This window comes from Choristoneura fumiferana, chromosome 7, assembly GCF_025370935.1.
Source record: "Choristoneura fumiferana chromosome 7, NRCan_CFum_1, whole genome shotgun sequence".
Taxonomy (NCBI): Eukaryota; Metazoa; Arthropoda; class Insecta; order Lepidoptera; family Tortricidae; genus Choristoneura; species Choristoneura fumiferana.
The window spans coordinates 5,276,246-5,300,904 of NC_133478.1; the positions used below are offsets into that span (position 1 = coordinate 5,276,246).

A 24,659-nucleotide genomic window follows, 5' to 3' on the forward strand; every position below is an offset into this window, starting at 1 on the left:
TAGAATAGTTAAGAATGGCATGTGACCCATTGGCCATTTTCAAAAAGTGTGTATCTGTCAGTTCCGTCGCACGATTGAATTCAAGTTTACTCAGTAAGTATGACTGTCTTTTAAATATACAATAGGCCAAAAGTGTAAATATGTAAACGCATGTCTTATTATTTACGATGTTAAAAGTTTTCACAAGATTTCAAATCGAAAGCCGCGCAAGGTTCATTGAAATCTACTTTTGACTTAATATTAATCTCACATCTCATAAAACTATAATACAATTATATATGAGGATTATTTTTTAAGGAGTAAACTCCAAAAATCACTCTCTATTGCATTAAATAATGATTCTCAAGTTACATGTCTGCCTGCTCTCGAATCCTAACAAGTCTCCGCTTCCATGACAGGACCCCTAACATTGTATCTGTTTTGTTACAAAATGGCGGAGTTATGTAAACGCTAAATCAAAATTGATATTTGCTACCAACAGATTGTAATTAAAATGACTCCCCACAACCCTCAAAACAAACATAACTGAGAGGCGGGCGAGGATATTGAGAAAGAGTGACGACAAATTTACTTGAGCAAATATTTTTAAGCAACACGATATAGAAGAAAACATTATCTACGTCACTACTTTTAAAAAAACTCGTATCTCAAAATCGATAACTTTTCTGGGTGAATTTCATGAACATTATTTCAAGGGTCAATCTTGTTGACGTGTATATTTGAGATACGAGATTGTTTCGAAGTAGTGACGATTTGAATCGTTCATGTATGCCAGTGTTTATGGCATGTCTTGGCAGTCAGTAAAATTCGAGTTCCAAGATTTGATTAAGTATGTAGTTTTAAATGCCGTATCTACCATCAAAAAACCAGGAGGCTTCCTTCACATATAATTTTTTGCTAAAGGCATATTTTGTTAAAGGAAATAATGAAAAAATACCAATTTGGGGAGGTGGGCCTTGGAGTAAGTTTCGTTTGGGCATACTGTGCCAGGCATTTCTGTTGTACAACCACGGCAGATAACTTCATAACAAGTTCGCAAATTAAAACATCATATAAATGACAAGAGAACAAAATCTCTTTAACTCATTATACCCTTCCTACCTCACTGAGTCAGGAGGGTAGGTATATTGCAAGGGTGTCCTACTTAAACATGTACCTGTGTTCTATAATCTTAGACATGCATCGAATACGGAGCTAGATCCAGTTTTGCGGTGTAATTCAATCGCGTGGTTTGGTCTCAATACCTGCACCCAACACCGCCGCGCCTGAATAGGGATACTATATTCTAATACTATAATTCTAGCTGTACCTATACACCCTTAAGTCTGTTCGCAAAGAGCATATTAAATCAGGGGTTTTAGCTCATTCCAAATGTGCCCCGTTAACTATTTTAAGCGCCAGTCGAGCAGTTTGCGATGGTAAAGCGACGGTCACTATTCTAAAAGCCGCCTTACACATTCTCGTTACTAGCATGCTAATAAGCATGCTAATGCTTGCTAAATCTAGCATGCTAATAAGCATGCTAGTTCCTAAAATACCAATATGCCACTAAAAAAGCATGCTTATTTAATAATAAATAGCACGTGTCCTATTCACACATGCTAGTAGGTAGCATTTGCTCAATAGTAGCATGTTTTCGTGCTAGTAACTAGCATGTGTAACAGCAGCCTATGTCTGCGCAAACAGCTTCTGTCATTATAAAATACGAAATTACATTATCTGTAATCATGTATGTGTGTATGTAAATACTTTATTGTACATAAACACAAAAATAATACAAAGAAAAACAACAAAACAAAAGAGTACAAGGGCGAACTTATCCCTAAAAGGAATCTTTTCAAGCTAACCTAAACAGGAAAGGTACAACTGAAACTAAATTTAGCTTATGTGTAATCATGTTTTTAGCGCCCTCGGTTCTTAAAGGTTGAAAGTACCTAATCTAGGGTTCATTCTTTAATAAAAATTGTAGTAAAATTAAAGGTGTTGTTGTTTTGGGGTGTCCTTGAGGTAAAATTTAATAATAATATTATTATTATGAAAACAGTTCGAGGTGCGTTCGAGCCGAAGTTTGAATCTTCGCACCGTCAGTGGCGTTATGGATGTGTTCTCAACAATCTAGGATTTGTAATTTGAGTCATTGCTACCTAGTGCTAATATTAATAATGAGGCGAATGTCTGATGACATAATGAGAGGTGCAGGAAACCACCGGTGGACGCAAGTAGCTAGTTGTTGTTTAACATCACATCTCGTCTATAATACATTCCACTGCAGGTCGTAAGCCTCCTCTCATAGTGAAAGGGCTTAGGCCGTAAATGGTTCATTTTAGTTTAAAACCAATGATACATAAAAAAAGTATTATAAGGAAAAATGTTTTAATTTGCAGTCAACAGTCTTTTTCAAATTGCGTACTAATTTAAACAGAGTAATGGTTAAGTACTCCACTTTTTTGTATTTAAGTACCATATTTCTACCCACCCAGCACCCAACCCACTTTTAGCAATAAAGATTTTTACTTTATACTTTACTCATTATTTTCAAAACAATCTCTATACACATACACCTAGCAGAGCACTAGCATCCTGCTGCCAAGTGTCAATGACTCCTGAATAGGTGTAGCCCCACCTTAATCCGCCATGGACCATACACCTTTGTAATAAGGTGCACACTAACTTGATTAAACATATGAGTTCGCGCAGTGTAGTATTCTACGTAGGTAGCACTGGGATCACAGAATTGTAGGTTAATAGGCAAAGTTAAATAATGCTGGCCTTGTCGCTTTCTTTGATACTATCAGCGGTACTAACAACTTGATTCCCATCGGGTTGCTAAAAATGTTTACTGACAGTAGGTATGACAAAGGGTTGAAAAGTTTGGTGTTTAGGTCGATCCACAAGAGCTGGCACGAATGAATGGAATGAGTGAATGATAGTCTATGCCATCATCATTATATCAGCCGCAGGATGTCCACTGTTGGACATAAGACCTCCCCAATAGTCCTACAGTTGCTTCGGATAGAAGCAACCTGCAACCACCGTGAACACGCGGCTTTAACCAGTCATCCGTCCACCTCGTTGGTGGACGTTCTACGCTGCAATAGCCGATCCACGGTCTCCAAGTTCTCGACTTTTCGGCCCCAAAGCCATCTTGTCATGTCATGTCATGTGTGAATGGCAAAATCATTAAATAAAGAAAAAAAATGTATGGAGAGTAATTTTCACAAGTTAAAGCAGTATATTACCCAGAATTATGATGATATGAGCTTGAAACACTAACATTGTAACACGTTCAAAAATTCACGCTGTATTCTAGTTACTAATACTCCCGGTTTCAATGATCTTTTAAAAACACATTAAAATAACAGTAGGCATTTCAGACGAATTATACTACCTCAACGACAAGACAACAAAGTTCATTGCTTTCCAACCTAGAACCAGTGAATGTCAAAACTCTTAAATAAACTACCTCAAAAAGGAAACGTGACACCGTAACGAACTATTGTGCACCAGATATTACACAGTTCAAAGTGAAACAGATCATATTTCAGCTGCATACAGCCCGAATCCAATTGAGGTACACCTCCTTTCAACGTGTTCTCTTCAGTGAGTGAGTGTACAATAGTAGATTCTAACCCAACGTGCTACAGTTGTGTTCACGTGTCATACTCGTTTAGTGGTCAGGAGACAATGAAATGTATTTGAACTTTTCGTGACCATACGGAGACGGTCGAGTTTGGTCAAGTTGACTTCGTAATTGTTAGCCTAAGTAACAACTTTTATTAAGGAAGGGTCTTAAACAAGTTAGATTATTGTAATATTACTTGCAGTCATATAAAAGCACATGAACAACCGCCCTCTCGTCCAATAGTTTGAGCAGCCGCTGTACCCAAAATTTGCCAAGAGCTATATACATACTTGTAGATATAAAATGTTCGACGACTAGGTAGGCAGTGGTTAGTGACCATGAATAACAAGCTTGAGTCTTGCGGCCATATTGCCAAACGCGCGGGCACCCACGCTTTCAACATCTCTTTCTGCTTTCATCCTATACCATCTGACAAAAAGAACACTCAAGGACTTTTCTCCCCCAATGATTGTCTGTTCTTCGACCGATTTGGTCCGCTCATAGCTATGTCGATGTCGTGTTCCATAATATGTAAGCCCAATGAACTTGCAGCCTTAATCGTTAGCAATTAGCCACGTCCATACAGATGCAAACTGTCTATTCATCCATTCATGTCTGCCTCTGCACTAGCATTGAAGGTTACTCGAAGCCACATTTAACATAAATATACATACGTTATTTGTATGTTTATGAATTTAAAACACAAATGTAATGGGTGGGCCCTGTAACAGAAGCAAAAAATTAAAACAGGTTCTGCTACTCGAATGGAACTACTTTAGTTTCTGCAACTTTCAAAAATTAAGTAACTTTATCATTAGGTTTTTTCCAAACGAATTAAATGGTATTTACAATGTACGGCATCCAATAGCCTAAATGACGTTGCCTGTCACGTAACAAAATGACGGATTTCGCAATACATTGCTTGTCCAATTGAACTTTAAACTATAATAAAAATCATAACATAATACAAGTTTTTTTTCAAAAGTGGTAGAACTAAATTAGCTCAAGATTAAGAGTGGATGCTGTGGTTTAATTTTTGCTCCTGCTACAGGGCCCACCTTGTATAAACAACTTGTAAACAATCTCTTTTTCATTAAACTATTTTATTTAAAGTTGACTTTACGGTGAAGTATATGGAGGAGAAACCTGAACAACTTGCAATAGTGTGTGTGAAGTTCCCAGTGTGAACTTACTGTGCCCAGCAGTGGGACGTGTAAAGGCTGGGATGACGATGAATGGTTAACAGAAAGAAGTAAAAGAGCCCGCGTGGTATTCGGTTATCGCGCCCTGTTCCTTCGGGAACTGTGCATTTTTCGGGGATAAAAAGTAGCCTATGTCACTCTCGGGCCCATAAACTATCTCTATGCCAAAAAATCACGTCGATCCGTCGCTCCGTTACGGCGTGAAAGACGGACAAACACACAAACATACAAACACACTTTCGCATTTATAATATTAGTATGGATGTGACACAGGACCAATTCCACACATAAATGAATGAATGAATGAATGATTTATTTTTATAACATAGGTAAGTTATAAAGATTGGGATTCTCTATGTTTTGATTAAAATTGGTTTAACGTAACCTAAACAGCTGTCTATCAACCCTTTAGTTTTTGTTTGGCTTTGGTGTTTGGGATGCTGCATAAACTCTAGTGAGCACAAGCGACTCTTACTATACCTACCTACTACAATACCTACAAGCACCGGCACTGTTTTCTAGGTTACTACGCCGGCCATCGAACCCGCTTGCCATTCAGTTGGCGCGCGCGTCTCGCGATCGTTATGCAACCATCACTGTGGACAGCTGCTGGTATGATTTAAGCAAACCTCAGGGCCAACTGGGAGATTTTGATCTACGAAACAGTATTGTAGGTATGCATTAAATAAAACCAAGTGTGAAAAGAGTAATTCATGAAATAAATAAGGTTATTTCATATTGCCGAAATTATGTTATCATCAACGTTTCGTCCATTAAGAAACACGTTTCCAATTTGGTTCATTTTAAAATTCGCTTGCGCCAAAATTTTACCTACCTACCTACCAGATACGCGTTTCAAATAATATAACGATTGGATTTTTAGACCGAAATTTCAGAAAGAGTTTGTTACTATCTTTTGAACGTATTGAATATCTGCTTAAAGAACGATAAAGGATGTGAGAGTAAACAAAATACAATCGGCAAACTCTGAGATAGGTCCGTACATGTACAATATGGACATGTACTGACTCGTACCATGCTTAACGAAACGAGTAATAATTACATCAACGTTTCGGCCATATTTCATTGTTTGGCCAGGTGTTGTAATAGTTCTGTTATGAGTGCAAATCACCTCCTCAAAAGGTCTGTTTCAAAACGCTTCCTACGACCTTCGCCATCCATAATGGCCACCATTTTTGACCGTTGCTTCTTCCGCTCCGGTCACACGGGTACCTATACAGCCAAACGTACGCTGCCTACTAATCAGATGATTGTCAATTAGAGCTTAACGTGTCCACGCTGTCACAGGATGTAATACACGTGTGAGTTGCATTAAACATGCGCGTATTCATGGCAAATGACCGGCGTGTTTTGTTCCTTCTGTTTAGCCTGCAACGGCTAGCATAGGTATTTGAATAGCTTTAACATGCTTTGACTAACTAGCTTCAAAAATGAAAAACAAAATTGAATTACAATCCTGTTAATTTTTAAGCATTTTTGTATGTTCTATTATTAAATAAAGCTATCACACAGTGTGAAATTATTCGCATCAAAGTAACCCCATGAACTAAAATTGCTTATAACCTTAAAAGCTAGACGAGCGATTTTTTTTCTTTTAATTTTACATTGTTTTTTTTTTTTATTCGACTGGATGGAAAACGAGCAAGTGGGTCTCCTGATGGTAAGAGATCACCACTGCCCATAGACACCTGCAACACCAGGGGGATTGCAGATGCGTTGCCAACCTAGAGGCCTAAGATGGATACCTCAAGTGCCAGTAATTTCACCGGCTGTCTTACTCTCCACGCCGAAACACAACAGTGCAAGCACTGCTGCTTCACGGCAGGATTAGCGAGCAAGATGGTGGTAGCAATCCGGGCGGACCTTACACAAGGTCCTACCACCTGCAAAAAGAGAGGGGTTCCGGAGTCATATTAGGAATTCAATTACAATTGATAAGAAATACTGACAAGAACTAAAGGTAGTCTCATCTTGAGAAAGTCTGAACAAGTCGTAACGCTTTATTCAGAGAACTTAAAACCAGCCGCAGTTCTTCCTTAGCAGAAATGCGCTTTCAAATGTTTAGAATGTTAAAAGCCCACAAATAAGCATGGCCTTGACAACGGCTTTGCGATATGAAGCTTAAAATAAATACTTCGAGTATTAAAACCACAGAGGAAGTTACAAATGCAATTAATGTTTAGCAAGCTGTAGGAAAGTTTATAGGTTCTTATGGAGTTTGCTTTAGCTGTGACTCGAACAAATATCGTTCAGGTGGTTGTTGGAATTTTGTTGGAGAAATGGTTACGAGTTTTAAAAAAGTAGTGAGTTTCAGAGAGAAGAACCGTAGGTACAAATTTTACAATTTAAAGTAAATTTATACCTTCTTTCACTGCAAAACGAGAAAAAAATTATAATTAAAGAATGAGGAATATCAGCGTTTTAATCTTGCTCCTGCGCTATTACATTTTTGGTGCAGTAATTCACAAATTACTTGGCTACCTTTATATTGTAAACTTCTATATTTCCGCTGCTCGTCCAATTTAATTCGATTGCAAAAACGAAGTTCGATTGAATTAAGGATAGGTACTCCGATAAAAATCACGCGCTTTGTCAATACAAAGTTGCAAGCTTTTCGAAAGTTTAATTTCCCATTAACAATCCCAGTAGATAATAATAATAATATAATAATAATATGGGATGGGCATAGGAGCAGAGGCAGACCCAAGAGGAGATGGCGGGACGACCTGAGCGCTTTTCAGCTCGATTGGCAGGTGCATGCCCAGGACAGGGAAGAGTGGCGGAGAAAAGGAGAAGGCCTTTGCCCAGCAGTGGGACATAATACAGGCTACATAAAAATAATAATAATTATAATAATATATCACGGAACAATTCACTCCAATTGACCTAGTCCCAAAGTAAGCTTAGCAAAGCTTGTGTTATGGGTACTAAGCAACGGATACATATAATTATAAAGATAGATACATACTTAAATACATATTAAACACCCAAGACCCGAGAACAAACATTCGTATTTTTCATACAAATATTTGCCCCGACACGGGAATCGAACCCGGGACCTCAAGCTTCGTAGTCAGGTTCTCTAACCACTAGGCCATCTGGTCGTCAAACAGATAAATGGTCCAGCTAATAATAAAATGAACGGAATTTTACTATTATTACACCAAATAGTTAACCAGTTAACCCATTATTTAACGGTCAATCGAACGGACACATAAAATAGTAACCGCTCCCAACCAGACCGTAACCGAATAATAATTAACGCAACATTATCAGCAAGGGTTAAACGACTGGATTCGAGACCTTTTTATCCCATCTAAACCTTCAAAGATAACAATGGAAAGGCTCAATTTAATTAATTCTAGCCAAAGTCCCTTTTCAGAGTGATATCTTTGTAAATTCAACGTTTTCGTTTGACGGAGATACGCGACGACATTTTTTATGATGAAAATTGCTGGGGGCCCGCCATTGTGGCGGACGTCTTTTGTTTCGTTTGAAATTCGAACGGGAATTGTTGTGCATGGAATTGAAATGTTTTTGGGTATTCTAATTGATTCTATAACTGAAAAGCTGCACTGTACTGTGTGTCCCAGAATAAATTTAATTATTAGGGTTTGAATCATGTACAATGACATGTTCAATTATTAGTGGTCAGCGAGTTGCAAGTGTTGCAATTATATATCTTGTGTTTTTGGATAAGTAACACTAAAGAAAAAAAATTTGCTAACAGGAACAAAAAAAATGTTGCTTGTAACATAACTCGAGTGACCACAAAACTAAGGCCTACTGGTAGCTAGAAGTTAGGTGATGTCTTAAAAAAACAGTTTTGTAATTTTAGCATAATTTTGGTTCCTAATTAGCAAATTTTGGCTAAACGAAACGTCAAGTAGCCAAACTAGTTCAGCAGTCCTTTTTTTTCAGCGAAGTATATGTACACAAATGAATCAAACAATTAACATAATTTGATTAAAAAAATAGCAGCGCTGGTTCATTTCTACAAACATATCTAAGAAAAAAAACCACGATGCGGGTAATTTTATAATACTAATATCCATTCCCGTAATGAAACATCAAATAAAATGAGTTTCTCAGCATCTCACAGGATTCAAAAAGATAGAACTGTTTGCGAAGTTGGTCTCTCGGTATTAATTAAATAGTAATTGATGTGAGAAGTTCGTACGGAAAGTTATTGGTTGCTGTAGTTGAAAGTTAGAGCAAAAAATCCCATTACAGTCATGTTATATAAAACCGTGGTGGCCTAGAGGTTTTACCATTGGTCTTTCAAGGAGAGAATCATTGGGTTCGAACCCGGGCCCCCACTTCTGAGTTTATTGAAATTCATGTGCGAGATTTTAATTTACCACGAGTTTTACGATGAAAGATAACATCGTGAGTAAACCTTCAGAAATGTGTGTGTGTGAAAGTTCCCGATCCGTATTCTAAGATCATTCTGAGAGGAGGCCAGTGCCCAGTAGTTGGATGTACCTATATAGCCTGGGATGATGATGATGAATTGGAGTTAAATTTCTTTCTGAGGCTGTAATTTAAAGGTGATCGTGGTCTAGAAACAATAGCCAATGTTCAACCGTGAGTCATAAAAACTGTTATTGTAATCAGTTAGCTTTACAAGTTAGCAAGTTTCGCATAGAATTAACGTGGCTTATTAACTATGCAGTTAGGTGGGTGATTCGCGGGCGTTGACCTAGACGCCCACTCGTACGCAACTGTCCTTTTACTTTGCATTTATGATTACGCGTTCGTGATAATGCCTACGCATAATGCTTTGACGGTAGATTTACTAATAATGAAACGGATTCTTGAATGGAGACCGCGGATCGGCAAGCGCAGCGTAGGAAGACCCAACGAGATCAACGGATGATATGGTAAAATCCGCGGGTTCACGGTGGACGCTGGCCGCTTCCAACCGAAGCAACTGGAGGTCTATGGGGGAGGCCTATGTCCAATAGTGAACGCTCTACTGCTGATATGATGATGACGAAAAATGATGATGATGATGATGATGATGATAAATAAAATGAAAATTGAAAAAAAAAACAGAATTTCTGTTTTTCAAAAAAACTCGCTGCCCTGATGTTAAATGTGCCAAAATTTACGATACTACATTTAGGGCTCGGTTAAATGCGATGCCGTCTCTATTTGTTTTGTTCGAATAGACGGAGATGGCATCACATTTAACCGTCAGTTAACACTAATCAATGAATGGTGAAACAGCCCCTTAGTGTTAAGCAGTTTGACAGTAACGGGGATTTAACCGGGAATTAAATCAGATTTAGTCCAGTTCTGCAAGACGACCGTACTACGTTCTGATTAAATATGATACTAATACGGAACCCTAAAAAGGCAGACGATATTATTTAATATAATTATTAAAATGTATTAATTACTATAAGCAAATTAATGCATCGTAATTCTTTTTGCCCTAGTTTACATTTTATTATGAGAAAAAAAACATTATTTACAAACATCACTCTTGGTTCTTAGGTGTTTTTCTTGGAAATCATTAATTTTCTAAATTCAAAACACCTGATATGTACCGTATGTATATACGTGATAGAATTTTTGTTGGAAACGGACTGCCCGTCCGGCTTCGCACTGGTGTACAATTTGTCAATAATTTTCTTTCTTTGACATTAATTATATGACAAAAAAAAATAACGAAATGTACCTATTTCGTTAATCTAAGGTTGTTGCCTTCTGACGTGACTCGCTGATACATTCGGCAATTAATTTTTGTATACAGAGATTTTATCAAAACAACAGAAATTGTGTTATGTACAAGAGCCAATATCCGGGTCCGACTCCCTTCCAAATGGCAGGCTTTGGGTCTTTGAGTTGTTCTGGTTCATCAAACTCGAGGCATCCTGGGGCGGTCGGTCATGTATAAACATGAATTATACGGGGACGTATATGGGGAAAGAGGGTAAATATAAATGTTTATACGCCAATGACCGGTATTTGTACTAATTTAAGCGGCGAAATAACGATATATCAATTGGCGTTGAAAGATAATTATTTCGTTTAAAAATTTGGCACACATATCGTTAAATCGTAGTGGTATAGTATCATATACCATACATGGTATTAAACTTTTGAGATTTTCACTCATAACGCAGACCCAAGTTTCGTTATTAAAGCCTTAGATATTAATCTACGAATGCTAATAGAAGTAACATAGGATACAATTGGACTATATTTGTATTACTTATGTTTTAAACTATCGTGATTTTCATTCATAAATAAAGTAAAGAGACTTAATTGCGACTGACATACTACTAAGATTACCTAGTGACCATAATCCTGTTCCTTTTTTAAATTTACCAACAATTATCACCGAAAAATTAGAAATAAAAAATTCGTGATCAAGACTTGAAAATATAAACGTGACTTTTTCTCTCATTTAAAACATAACATAAAACAAGTACCACCACCATAGTTGCATAACAAAAGTAAACAAATGTCACGCTGAAAACAAAACTCATGTTTCAAAAGTATCCATAACACAACGTCTCCGGATAACGCCAAAGTTGCTCAAAGAGGAACAATAGCTTTTATTCGAGTCGCATTTGCCTGGAATATCAAGGAACAAGGCTACAAGGCAGGTGCATCTTGTTACGTCACAGACAGACGTATCCAATTTATTCGTAGACGTTATGTAGTGTTTACCTTCATTTGATACGTACGGGCAACTGGTACGGTTTAGTAACAGTTTGGGTAAATTTTAGTAATAGCTACTATCTTTGATATATTTATGACCTGTTTAGCTGTTTCTGTTAAGTTACTATAAGTAGGAGCAATATATGTGAAATGCTATCTTGTTTGATGATGATGATGTGTCTGTTATCCCTCACTAGGGTCATAGTACTCGTAGACCCTATCTAAGGTATCTTTGATTAATCGTATTAAACGGAGATGACATTACAGATATATCTGTCACATAAGATAACAGGTACTTACTCGTAACAGAAAGTGATAAAACGGGGTAATAATTTAATTGGTTATTTAAAACGATGTAGCTCATTTTGGTATTACGCGTTTCTTCGGAAGAAACAATCTTAGGCAAATAATGACATAATTAAATTAACTATTTTTTTTATATACGAACGTCAAAATTTCATTACGATTCACATCGCAATATGACTATAATATGATATGGGCGCTTGAACCGAGCGCAGCTAAATTAAAAGCTGCAATGTGAACACAACACCACAGCAAATAGAGCAAATTCCAAAAATAACAATAAAAACACTATATTCACCGTCGCACTCACACACTCAAAGTACTGACTAATAACCCTTTTAAAAATTTCATGCGTAAACGTACGCGATTTTTTTTCGACGCGGTAAACTCGTAGCACAGCTAACGTCTACGCGGGACGGTGTCTCGCTACACACTGGTTGCTATAGCGCCCGCCTACGCCCGCTACGGGCTACGTAGCTACGCCGTAGAGGCTTTCAGAACGTGTGAACTGTTCAAAATGGATGATTTTACATCGTTGCCGTGATTTGCGGGAATTTGCGAATCCCGCTATCCTAATATTATAAAATGTGTTTGCGTGTGTGTGAGTGGATAAGTATGTATTTTTGTTACTATTTCACACTGAAACGATTAGGTATACATATTTTGGATATAATTTTAAATCCCACTAATATTTAAATGGGAAAGTTTATAAGTAGGATAGTTGTTTGTAGTATAGTTTTTATACCGGAAAATTCTATAGTTCCCACGAAATAGCAATAAACGAATTATACGCAGCAAAAATCAATTAATATTATTGATCATCCTTATAATTCTAATCACGTCGTACAAACATCACCGATCGCAATACCCTTTATCTAATACATAGTTGAGGATTACCTTGTCTCATTAAGGCGTATGATTTATGCAGAAGCAATTTGTCTCTGGCGCGGGCGTCAGCCCTGTGATTGCTTGATATTGATACATGCTTAATTATAGGTGGCAAGTCGTGTTTACAACGAAATGTCATCAAACCACCTGTATTTATATATGTATGGCTAAGTCAAACGTTTGCTTAGTGAAGATTTTATACGGGGTGGACCGCTGCTTATCCTAAAGCACAGGTTTTAATACCTACCTATTTAGGGAGTGGAGTTTTAGTTTTAAGGAATCTATTCTAACGACCCAACAGGAGGTGGTGGGACGACCTGAGCGTATTTCAGCTCGATTGGCAGGTGCATGCTCAGGATAGGGAAGAGTGGCGGAAGAAAGTAGAGACCTTTGCCCAGCAGAGGGACATATTAAGGGCTGCATAAAAAAAATTCTAACGATGTTAATTATTTTGAAATACATTTATTATATATTTATTTACTTTTACCATGTCTAAAGCAAAATAAACCATTTCATTAAACCTTGCTTCGCTACAAAAAGGAGCGTAGTAGAAAGTTCGAAACAAAAGAAAATGCACAGTGTATTTTTGCTGTTGGTGATAGTTGGGCAGTTCCTACATAAGTATTGTTCAATGTGCAAGAGGAAGAGGGTGGATTCTACATGATTAATATACAGGGTAGCACATTTACATCGGTATCGATATAATATGTAGAAAATAAAAACTTGATAGCACAATAAAACAATACATTTGAGTGGTGCGATTTATTAGACTTACAGATAAATATGTACGAGTATGATTTCTAGAACAAATACGTGATTCAGTATTGAAATTATTGTGTAGTGTGGATGGATAGTCAGAACTTACGGAAACCTCAACCTTTAGGTTGTAATTGTTTGTGAAGTCATCTTTACCTGTAACAAATACAAGAATAATTAAGGAAATTTTCTTTTTAAAACCAATTAGTGTAGCTCTGTGATTTTTGGAGTCTTTTTGTATTTTTTATTTCAACTCCAAATTTGTTACTTTTACGGATATCCCGTGAAACCATATCGTAAATACAAACTGAGACATAGTGCTGCTGCTTAAGTAGCATAATAGAAATAAGCAACCTAAGATATGTATGCATAGGAAAAAATCGTGTCTAGATTCCTGTCCAGCAGTGTTGTAGGGGTTATAGCACGCAGCATGGAATGCTGAGGACTGGGTTCGATTCCCAGTGCTGGTCTCTTTTTCTGGTTTTTCTTTGCATCCATGTCTCAGTTTGTATTTACGACATGTTAAAATAGTTTTGGGGTGCACTTTCAATGGAATTTACGGTCTGATAATGGAGCAGACATGCAGGTTTACAATCAAAGCTTTTTAATCTAGGTTTAAGTGGTCTTAAGTCTTGTCAGATCCATACAAGAACTGTCAGTTTAAGCCTTAAATCGAGATTTAAAAAAGCCTACAAGACGTCCGTGTTTAAAACTATTTCCATATATACTTAGTTTAGTAGTTGCTATTTCTACCCAATTTGGGAATACAGGCGTGATGTTTGTGTTTGTTTTGTGTATAGTTATGATCAGAGGTAGGTACTACTTGTTATCTCTGGAAACCATACGAATTTCTATGCCATTTGATTTGTGCTTTACTGTGCCCTTAGTGTAAGTTTTCGGTTACAAAGTACGTCTCGATCGCGTTCGCGTTAAAATCTTAATTTGTATGGAAACGCGAACATCGCAAACGTTCCGCTAGAGGCGCTGTTCGTGTTTCCATATAAATTGTGATTTAAACGCGAACGCGATCGAGACGTATTTTGTAACCGAAAACTTACACTAAGGGCACTGATGTACCCAATAGCTTGTTCTCAACTTATTTGTTCAATATTAAATAACTGTTTCAATGTACCACATAAAGTTCAATTTCCTAGTAAACCCACTAGTTACTAATCCATCTGACTCACATGCAATCTGTCGCCCACTGCACTATTATCCAATACTATGCAACCTTGACACGATGCATTCCATTTTAAACTTTATCCTCCAACTGTTTAAATTCAATTTATCTTACATTTAAACTGGGTCGCGTCATTCGTTACGTTTTTAACTCTAAGTTTAAACCTTTAGGGTTTATTTTTGTTTGTCAGCGAGTGTTGTGAGATCTATGAATGAATTCTGCGCCCACGCATACTTAAGACCTTGAGTAAATCCGATGTAATATTTCTAAACACGTTTTGGAGTTTAAAGGCTATTTTGAAGCAAACTTTAGATAAAAATAAAATGACATTTTTTATTTTTATTTTTCACGCATAAAATATTAATAAAATTGTAAAAAAAAAGTAAGAAAGTACATTTTTGACATTATCTCTGTGACAGTTTAAGATAGAGGGCTGAAAGTTGGAGTGATTACTAGTTATGAAGCGACAAACAATTGACATTTACCAATTCAACTATTCCTCACAGGGGCCACATGTTCTTCCTTAGCCTGCTAAACCCTTTTAAGTCAATCCGACTACTGAAAAACGGTAAAAATAAACTTGCAAGACAAACAGGACAAGTCAGACAGCTTGTAAAAAGGCACCATTATATGGTAGGTAGTATTACGGAAATAGGTACAATTATAGAAATAATTAAATTAAACTTTTATAGTTCGAATAAAAAAACATTCCTTTAAGTCCAAAATTCCCAATTTTGTTTAAAAAACGTCAATCTGTTTATGTTCGCCGTTTAAATTCTAGTAAGATTTTCCTTTGAATTAACTGCTGTTGCGCTAAGTACATAGTTCTGCACCGAAACTGGGCAAGATTGGGGTCTTGCAGTGGAAGTGTTCTGTAAATCTTACGCTGTATGAGTCACGAGAGGACAGCGTTATCAAATTCATTTACAACCTAACCTGCATTAATTAAGTTGAAAGACCCGGACGTTTTCATTTCTAAGTTCAATATCTTAAAAACAGCTGACACGGTTTTTATCTGATATTGCTAAGGACCACCGTAATGAAATTCACTTTCACGTAAAAAAATAAGCCCAACTGAAAATATAATAACATAGACAAACTTTGGAGTCAAACTTATAACATCCCTCTTTTTGCGTTAGAGGTTTCAAATGAATGCCTGCTTGTTTTGTTCTGTCTGAGCTTAGTATATAAGCCGAATTTCCGAATGATTGTTTTTTTGTGCGAATAAAAGTTATTGAGAGTGAGATTTCATTAATTGTTTTAATGTCTTTTTCACACATCAAAAAGGAATATGAAAAAACGGAATCAGGTTCTGTGAAAAAAAAATTAAAACTTTCTTACGTAAATACAGCAAAATCTTCTGTAATCTGTTTAAACACTAGTTATTGCTTTTACGACTCGATTTAATTCATTAGCTTTTATTAAACGTTCCCGAGTGCAATACTTATGTCGATATAGCTTCAAAACTATAAACCCTCTTTTTTTGCCTTGGCCTGGCCATATTTTGAATGCTATAAACTAATTACGGCGTAAATGGCTAATCAGCCCAAACTTACCCAATTCGTTTGATCAGAAGTGAAAGCTGTTAAGCTCAAAAACTTTTCGTTGATTTCTAATTGCACGTCCACTTTGCTCGTACGTGAAATGTAAATTTAAAAATGATTTAGCGTAATTTTTACCTCCAGAGCTAAATTTAATCTACAAATAATGTAAAATTACAATCCGCTCATTTCTCCTCCCTTGCGTCTTCTCCTTGCTCGGCCATATTTTAAAGTAGTACACTAACTGCGGTATAGAGGCCCAATTAGCCGGAGGTATTAGCTCGTTTAGTTCACTTGCCGACAGTTTAAAATATTAGGATTAACTTTTAATTGATTGCTCGCTTTGCAGGAAAGATTTGAGATTATTAGCAAGATTTTAATCGTAGGTTTTTTATGTAGCATCTGTCTTTTCTTTTAAAGGACACGTAAGACATTGTACACGTATGATAATAACTTCCTGTGTGTAAAATATTAAATTAAATAAGATCCGCCATTTTATTTTTAATTACATATAAAAAAATATCAAAATACATACACGATTGACACGATTTTGATACGTAGATTTGTTCCGACATAGCCAAGCGATTAGCTCTTGAAGTGGCAATGGGCAGGACATACAGCACGGAGAACAGTCTATAACAGATGGCCGCTGGGGCCGAAAAGTTCTCGAGTGGAGACTGCGGATCGGCAATCGCAGCGTAGGACGTCCACCAACGAGATGGATGGATGACCTGTATGTACCCTTAGTGTAAGTTTTCGGTTACAAAATACGTCTCGATCGCGTTCGCGTTAAAATCTCAATTTCTATGGAAACACGAACATCGCAAACGTTCCGCTAGAGGCGATGTTCGTGTTTCCATACAAATTGAGATTTTAACGCGAACGCGATCGAGACGTATTTTGTAACCGAAAACTTACACTAAGGGTACTGGTTAAAGCCGTGCCAACCGAAGCAACTGGAGGTCTATGTGAAAGGTCTATACTCAACAGTGGAATTCCTACGGCTGAGATGATGATGATGATGATTATATTTTCTATAAAGTTAAAGATTAAAACGTACTTATATAAGGTATTTTGTCGGTTTCGTGACACAAAACAAAAAATATAAAAATAATGTTATTTAAATAGGTATAGTATACTTAGGTACATTATAATAACGATTGAAATATGAATATTTTTTAATTAACTTCTACAATTCAATTCTACAATTAGCAATAAAAATATATAAAATAAAACAAAAAGATGTTTAGCAGAGCGTGGTTTCGATCCACGGACCTCTGGGTTATGGGCCCAGCACGCTTCCACTGCGCCACTCTGCTCTTGTACGATCGGGCGAAATTACTGTTCAGCTGCCGCGGGCAGTGACTAATGCGCGCATGCGCGTGACGTCATCGTACTTTACTAAATACATGAGTTATCGAATTATTGCATCATTCTAGATTCTAGTTTAGTTAAAAGGTTAAGTATTTGTTAACAAATGTTTAGTTTTAGCTAGATAATTATTACTATTGAATTGAAATTAAAAGTAGGTACCTGATTAAACAAAACGTGTATATATTTTTACCAAAAAAAAACCATTGTGTATTTTTACTTACTCAAAGCAATGACTATGGTCATCAATATTTTTAGAAGCTTTTATTTAACTTGCAACGTTTGTACTTTTTCAAATCGCAGTTTCAAAACTTGCAAAATAGTCTATTTGGAAGCAAAACTCTGGCAAGAAGGTATTTTTCAACGGTTTATGGTCATCAACATTAACATCAGCCGGACGACGTTCACTCTGTGTCAAATGTCCGTAGATTAGATACAGATTCCGAATTCTATCACGCAAAAATAAAGGTTTATGGTATCGACTCTAAACTTACTTAGACATTTTGATAGGTATTGACATCCTTAACATTTGGTATGATTATTTCGCTTCAAACTAGAAATTATTTTTAAAAAATATTTTGCGGACATAGTATGCGTAATTCGGAAAATTTTCAAGTGTCAGTTTCAGAACTCATCATAGGTGAAAAATACAATAGTTAAGAAGACATTCCATTGACCTGCTCGTAGAAGGGACGGGAGGGATGCTATAATGATGGACTACACAATGCAGAAAGGGCCAACCGGACGTTACCGGGTGAAACTACGTCATTTTAACACGGAACCTTCTTATGCAATACGGAACCAAGCGGTTTCAAGATGTACAAAGTATTAGTTTTAACACTTTTCCAGGCGTACGCCACCACAAAATGAATAGTTTTTTAACATAAATTTCCATTGCACTAAATACAGGCGCAAATAGATTACTTTTGTATTGTTTACAAAACGAATAATTAGTATTTGTTGTATTGAATATTTGTTTTTTCAGTCATCGTCGCATATTTGTGGTTGGCGTCAGTATGCCTGTAAAAGGGCTAGTAAAAAACCGGATAGGCCGAGGCCGCACTACGGCTAAACTTCCGCGGTTTTTAATCGCGTGACTTTGTGAATCAAGTAAACTAATGCAAGCAGCCACACTGGCGGTTTTTAGTTTTCTTGTATAAAAAAAATCACGCGGGTAAAGACAGCGGCGGTTTAGCCGTAAGGCGGTCTCGGCCTAAGTGTTAGTTAGACTTGCGTCTTACGGAAATTTCCTATGATGCTTTAATTTAAATAATATACTTTTTAGAGGTTTGTATTCTTTTTAGATTTATTTTCTTATAACATTTTTTTTAGAGGATTTGGAGGTTTTTCTTCAATCCGTAGGTTTTGAACTAGGTAGGTACCTATTTTTTTTTTTCAATTTTAGATACATTAGTTTTGGAGACAAGTGAATGGTCAATTTTCGCCTCTTTTCCTAAATAACTTCAGACTAAATAGTTTAGTAAGTAGGTACTTACATTTTTTGTATAAATATTTGAGATTCTCACAACATACAATTCATTTATTGTATTAGATATACCTTTGCATTTTCTTTATATTTTCTAATTAGATACAGCCCGAAAAAAATAATATTATAAAATTTAATTAATAAACAAAGAGCAACGACATAAATAAGTTAACATCAGTTTGACAAATACAATACCAATTCTTAACTATTAAATTTATTTTCAACTGGTTCCTTCCAGCATAACAGTCTCGACCGCAGACAGGCTGCATGTATCAAAGTAATGTATCCAAAATGAGAGTGGGCCCAATTTCCGGGTAAAAATAACACCTGCCCAGCAGTGGGGTGAGTGGGAGATTTATTACGCTGGGATATATCATTAGAGCGTACACATAAAGGAATTTACCTACGTTTACCTTAGGTTGATTACCGCTGGGCTGCACTGGCGTTACGTTTGAGATGGTTTACCTTAAAAAAAGACAACCACTTGACTTACGTTGATTACCGCTTTGGGCTGCTTTTTTACTGGCGTTACGTTTCATCATCATCATACCAGCCGTAGGACGTCCACTGTAGGAAAAGGTCTCCCTAATAGACCTCCAGTTACTTAAGCGGCCTATATCCACCGTGAACCCGCGGCTTTAACGAGCAATACGTTTGTCCAATGAAATCTAAGGGCCAGTACAGACGGACTTGATTCCAACTGCAACGTAACTGCCCATACATTTCAATTGCAGTCACAGTGCAGTTGTGCCGACTGCAATCGAACTGCAACGAAAAATGTATGGGCAGTCGGTAGTTGCGGTTACGATGCAGTTGGAATGCAGTCCGTTTGTACTAGCCCTCTAGCCACAGACGTTTTGAATCCCGTCCGGCATCATATTTTTCTTTTGGTTTTAAGGATGAGATTTCGTTCCGCAAGCGCAGTACTAATAAAAAAAAAAGTTGAACCTTGAGCAAAGCCCGTCTTCATTCTAGATTGCCACCATCATCTTACTCGCGAATACAAGCAAATTCATTCATCATCATCATCATCATCAGCCCGAAGACGTCCACTGCAGGACAAAGGCCCCTTAGAACGCCACAATGAACGACAACTCGCCACTTGCATCCACCGGTTTCCCGCTACTCTCACGATGTCGTCAGTCCACCTGGTGGGAGGCCTGCCAACGCTTCGTCTTCCGGTTCGTGGTCGCCACTCGAGGACTTTTCTCCCCCAACGGTTATCTGTTCTTCGAGCGATGTGGCCTGCCCATTGCCACTTCAATTTGCATATTTTTCCAGCTACGTCAGTGACTTTAGTTCTTCGACGAATTTCCGTATTCCGGATTCTATCGCGTAAAGAAACTCCAAGCATAGCTCTCTCCATAGCTCGTTGCGTGACTTTTAGCCTCTCTAAGAGGCCAACAGTCAAGGACCACGTCTCAGCGCCATAAGTCATCACTGGCAACACACACTGGTCGAAGACTCTAGCAAATTCATTAATTTCCCTTAATGACTGGTCATTATGCCAACAGCACGTGAAGATATCCTAAGCTTTAATACAGCCTCCAAAAGCGATCCATAATTCAAATGCATTATCACGACTTTTCAAGCCAGTAACCATCAACGACCACTTTATTAAGACCCGCCACACAAAACACTGGTAACAAAACTGCTCGGCACAAACAAAACGCAGCGGAAAATGGAGGTCAGGTTATATTGGTCGCGGTTCTTACTGGCCAGTACGAAGAGACCTCCCCTGCCATCTTTCTAGACTGCTTTTCTTTATAAAGTGTAAGGCGTATGTAGGTCACGTTAGGTTGGTAGTGACTCTACTCTACCGTAGAGTTATAAGCAAGTCAGGTTTGAGTGACACGAAGTGGAATGTATGGGTTATTGGGTACGTAGTTAAGTGTAGAAATCACTACTAATATAGGTCTTAGAACGTCAGCGTGTACGTCTAGTGGAGATCCGTATTGACGATTTTAGCTTGCCCTCTTCTTTGTCTTTTTGTAAACAAAGAAATTGAACCGGTTACTTACAGTCGGCAACTAAGATATGAATACAGCCAAAGTGCAAAAAATATGTATACACGACCTTAATGTTCAGGCAAAAGTCCTGTATACATATTTTTGGCACTTCAAATGTATGTATATTTCTGTACCATGAAACTTCGATGCAAATTTCATATTTTTGATCATGATAAGTTTTCACCCTGGTACGTGAAACGTGATACAGATTCCACGACGGTAGTATACAATAGATATGAGAACTTTCAGTACCTACTACGAGTAGTATAATAGACTCACTAGAGTGTAAAGTGAAATAAAAAAGGATTAAGTAATAAAAAAATATTCGATTAAGATTTCGTGCACAATGTTTTAATATGTATGCAACTGCGTCGAAATATTGGCAGCTTACTAAAGTAGTTACAGTGTGCATCTTGCAACAAATGTTTCTGAAGCTATACGTATGTGCGCACTATGTAGCTAACAGCTTGAGTGCGCCGTCACTTTCTCAAGCGATACTTTGAAGAGAGCTAATCGCACAGCGTGTCCGTAGCTAAACACAAAACTTGATCATACAAATCAAATCCGCTGAAAATACGTAAAAATAAACCTATTTCGTAAAAGAACAAAATAATCAGCAACTATCAAGCAGGTACCCAACCAACCCTCAGCACAACTAAAAAGTACTTTTTATTCTAAATATCATTGATAATAAAATTAATTTTTAATTAAAATACCACAAACGGGACTTATTTCGCTAAAACACACCGACGTTTCGACCACATTACAGTGGCCGTGGTCACGAGTGGACCTGAAGTGTGGGGTGTCAAGTCTGCCTAGCAGCCTGAGTCCTTCGAACTACCCGCACTTGATCACAAAAATTACCGGCACTCGTATCTCGAACTACCCGCTCTTGGCCAATGTAATGGGTATTCGTGTATTTAACATGTTATGCTTTTTAATTGACCATAGAATACATTCACTATTTAATGTCGCCACATTCCCAACCATAGAACTTTACTATTTAGCACGCCATAAACAATTCGAAGTACATAAAACCTTTTTTTATTCCCCTGCATTTCACATGTGCATGCCTTTTCCTTTTTTCATTTCACATGTAGCCGCCATTTTAAATCCATATATAATTGAGAGTTATGGAAATGTGGGTCGTGTTTAATTTTCCGTTATTGGACGGTTGTTACAGATATTTTATGCATAAATTAAGTTAGTGTGATGCCGGTATTAATTTATACGACGAATTGAATATATCAATGTGTTTTTTAAGCTGTTCGAATTGGGATTAGGTTTGATTATCTTATGAATATTAAACACTATAAAAAAGCAAACTTTACAACATAAAACAAATGTTACTTGTATCCTCATAAAATACGTTACTAGTAAAATGCAGACACAAATTAACTTCATAAAAATAACCTACAAACATTTGAGAAAGTTCGCATAATCTTTGCGTCATACTATTAATGTTTTTCCGAATTATTGCTTATATTTTTTCCCCCACTGAAATCGTATTTTTTTCTGAAACATCTTAAATGGTCATCCTATAGCATCGTTATGTACCTATGTATATACCTAAAGAAAACTGTAGGTTAGGTTAATTTCATAACAAGAACAATTTTTGGATTCAGAGAAAAAATAATTATGACAAACCCAATATGGACCACTTGAGAGATAGAAACAAAATTAAATGCATGTCATACCAGGGACAAACACAGAGACACAATTAAGATTGGTTTTTCGACAGAGACACAAGTTAAACGTAATATCACCTGTCTTTTTGCGCGGATGGGATGCTAAAAAAAGTTTTTTTTAATTTAAAAATGCAATTAGTCTGAATCCCAATGATATGTCCATGTCTAAATGTAGTATACCGCTTAACGCATTACACAGCTAAACGCAACGACAATCAGCCCCCTGTCACAAAAGTACAAGTGCTACCATGCTCAAAATTGAAGTTTCTCTTAGTAAACGCTAACAAAAGCACGCCTGTGGTAGGGGGCAGGTCGGCCAACTTAGTCGCAAACTGCGGCCATGCACACGCCCGCTTGTTGTCCCCTGACGTCCCGTGCTCGGACATGTTAGACAATCAATATGGTAATGTCTAACGCCCTTAGAGTCAGTGCGTAACTACCCTATAAACACGGCAGCTGCAGTTCTCCGCATATCCCACTAGTAAATCTAACCCACTTAGAAACGTCTGAAAACCGTTGACATTATGTCACTGCCAAACGATTTTTATCAAACATAGCTGAAGATATCACTTTCACTTAAAAAACCGTATCGAAATAGGTTTGTGCGTTTAAGAGCTACCATGCCATAGACATGACAGATAACAGACATAGGTACATATGGGTTAAAAAGTGATCACTAGCCCCAGCTGTGAAGCTATGGTAGCCTAGCAATTTGATCTATCGCCTATCGAGCAGATTATCGTAGGTTCAAGTCCCGGACATCGCAATTCTGAGTTTTTTGGAATTCATGTGCGAAATTAGATTTGAAATTCACCACCAGCTTTACGGTGAAGGGTAACATCGTGAAAAAACCAGCACCACCTGCGTGCATGCGCGGGAACTGCAGACCAAGCCTAATCCTGAGAGAAGGCCTGCGACCAGCAAATATACCGACAACCGATACCTTCAAACCTCTAAAACAGTGTTTTTCAACCCTTTTCATAACAAGACCCCTTTAGTTTGAAGAACGACCCGTTGCTTGAATGAAGAATAAGAATCTGTAATATGGAGGAGATCTCATAAGTTTTTTTTTTTTAATTCTGATACAAATGATTGTCCTTTATGAACATGAAACTACCGTGAGACTCACTCATATTAAATATATTGACCCGGATAACTCAGTGTACGCGTGTTGCAGCAGCCGCTGAGTCGCGTTGCTCCGAAGACGAAGGGCTACGGATTAAACTCGATTTAAGACGTGAGTTATCCGGGTCAATATATTTAATATGATTGTCCTTTAATTAACATTTTTCTTATTATTTTTAATTTTTTTTTTTACTGAAGTAGTTTTCCCAGCAACTAAATAGGGGTTTCGCGACCCTCTGAAGAGGCTCCGCGACCCACACGTTGAAAAACACTGTTCTAAAGGTCGAAGATTACAGGAAATTCTCCCATCGATCCCCCATAGCTCTCAAGATCGCCATTATGCGGGGCTGACACTCTCGCGTCGCATTTTAACCGCATATTACACGCCGCTAATGGATGTGTCATGTTACACTTTCGCGTAATAACTTCTGGAGCTTCCTATATAAGTCGATTGCTTCGTGACGCTTGGACATATTATGAAATAGTGTCAACATATTTGTTAATTTATTTAGGAAAAACTTTGATGAGACCATGTGTAACGCCTTTGGAATGCTTAACCATCCAACCAGGTGAACAGATGGGAACAGGTGAGAGAGATTGGTTTGTCGGTTAGTAAAAGAGGCTATATACCACCGACTTATTTGCTAATCCTACTCGTACTAAGATTATAAACGCGAAAGTTTATGAGTATGTGTGTATTTGTGTGTTTGTTACTTTTCAAACTAAAACGGGTGGACAAATTTGGATGAAAGTATGTCTGAAGCTGCTGTTTGTCTGGAATAACACATATCA

The 24,659-nt window shown here is 37.3% G+C and overlaps 1 protein-coding gene and 1 non-coding gene across 2 annotated transcripts in view; both read right to left on the bottom strand.

Annotated features, from left to right (window-relative positions):
• Positions 1-24,659, bottom strand: part of LOC141429566 (uncharacterized protein CG43867) — a 360,339-nt gene that overhangs the window by 211,010 nt on the left and 124,670 nt on the right. The window lies entirely within an intron of this gene.
• Positions 17,436-17,507, bottom strand: TRNAM-CAU (transfer RNA methionine (anticodon CAU)). Its single transcript has one exon. It is a non-coding gene; the product is annotated as a tRNA-Met (tRNA).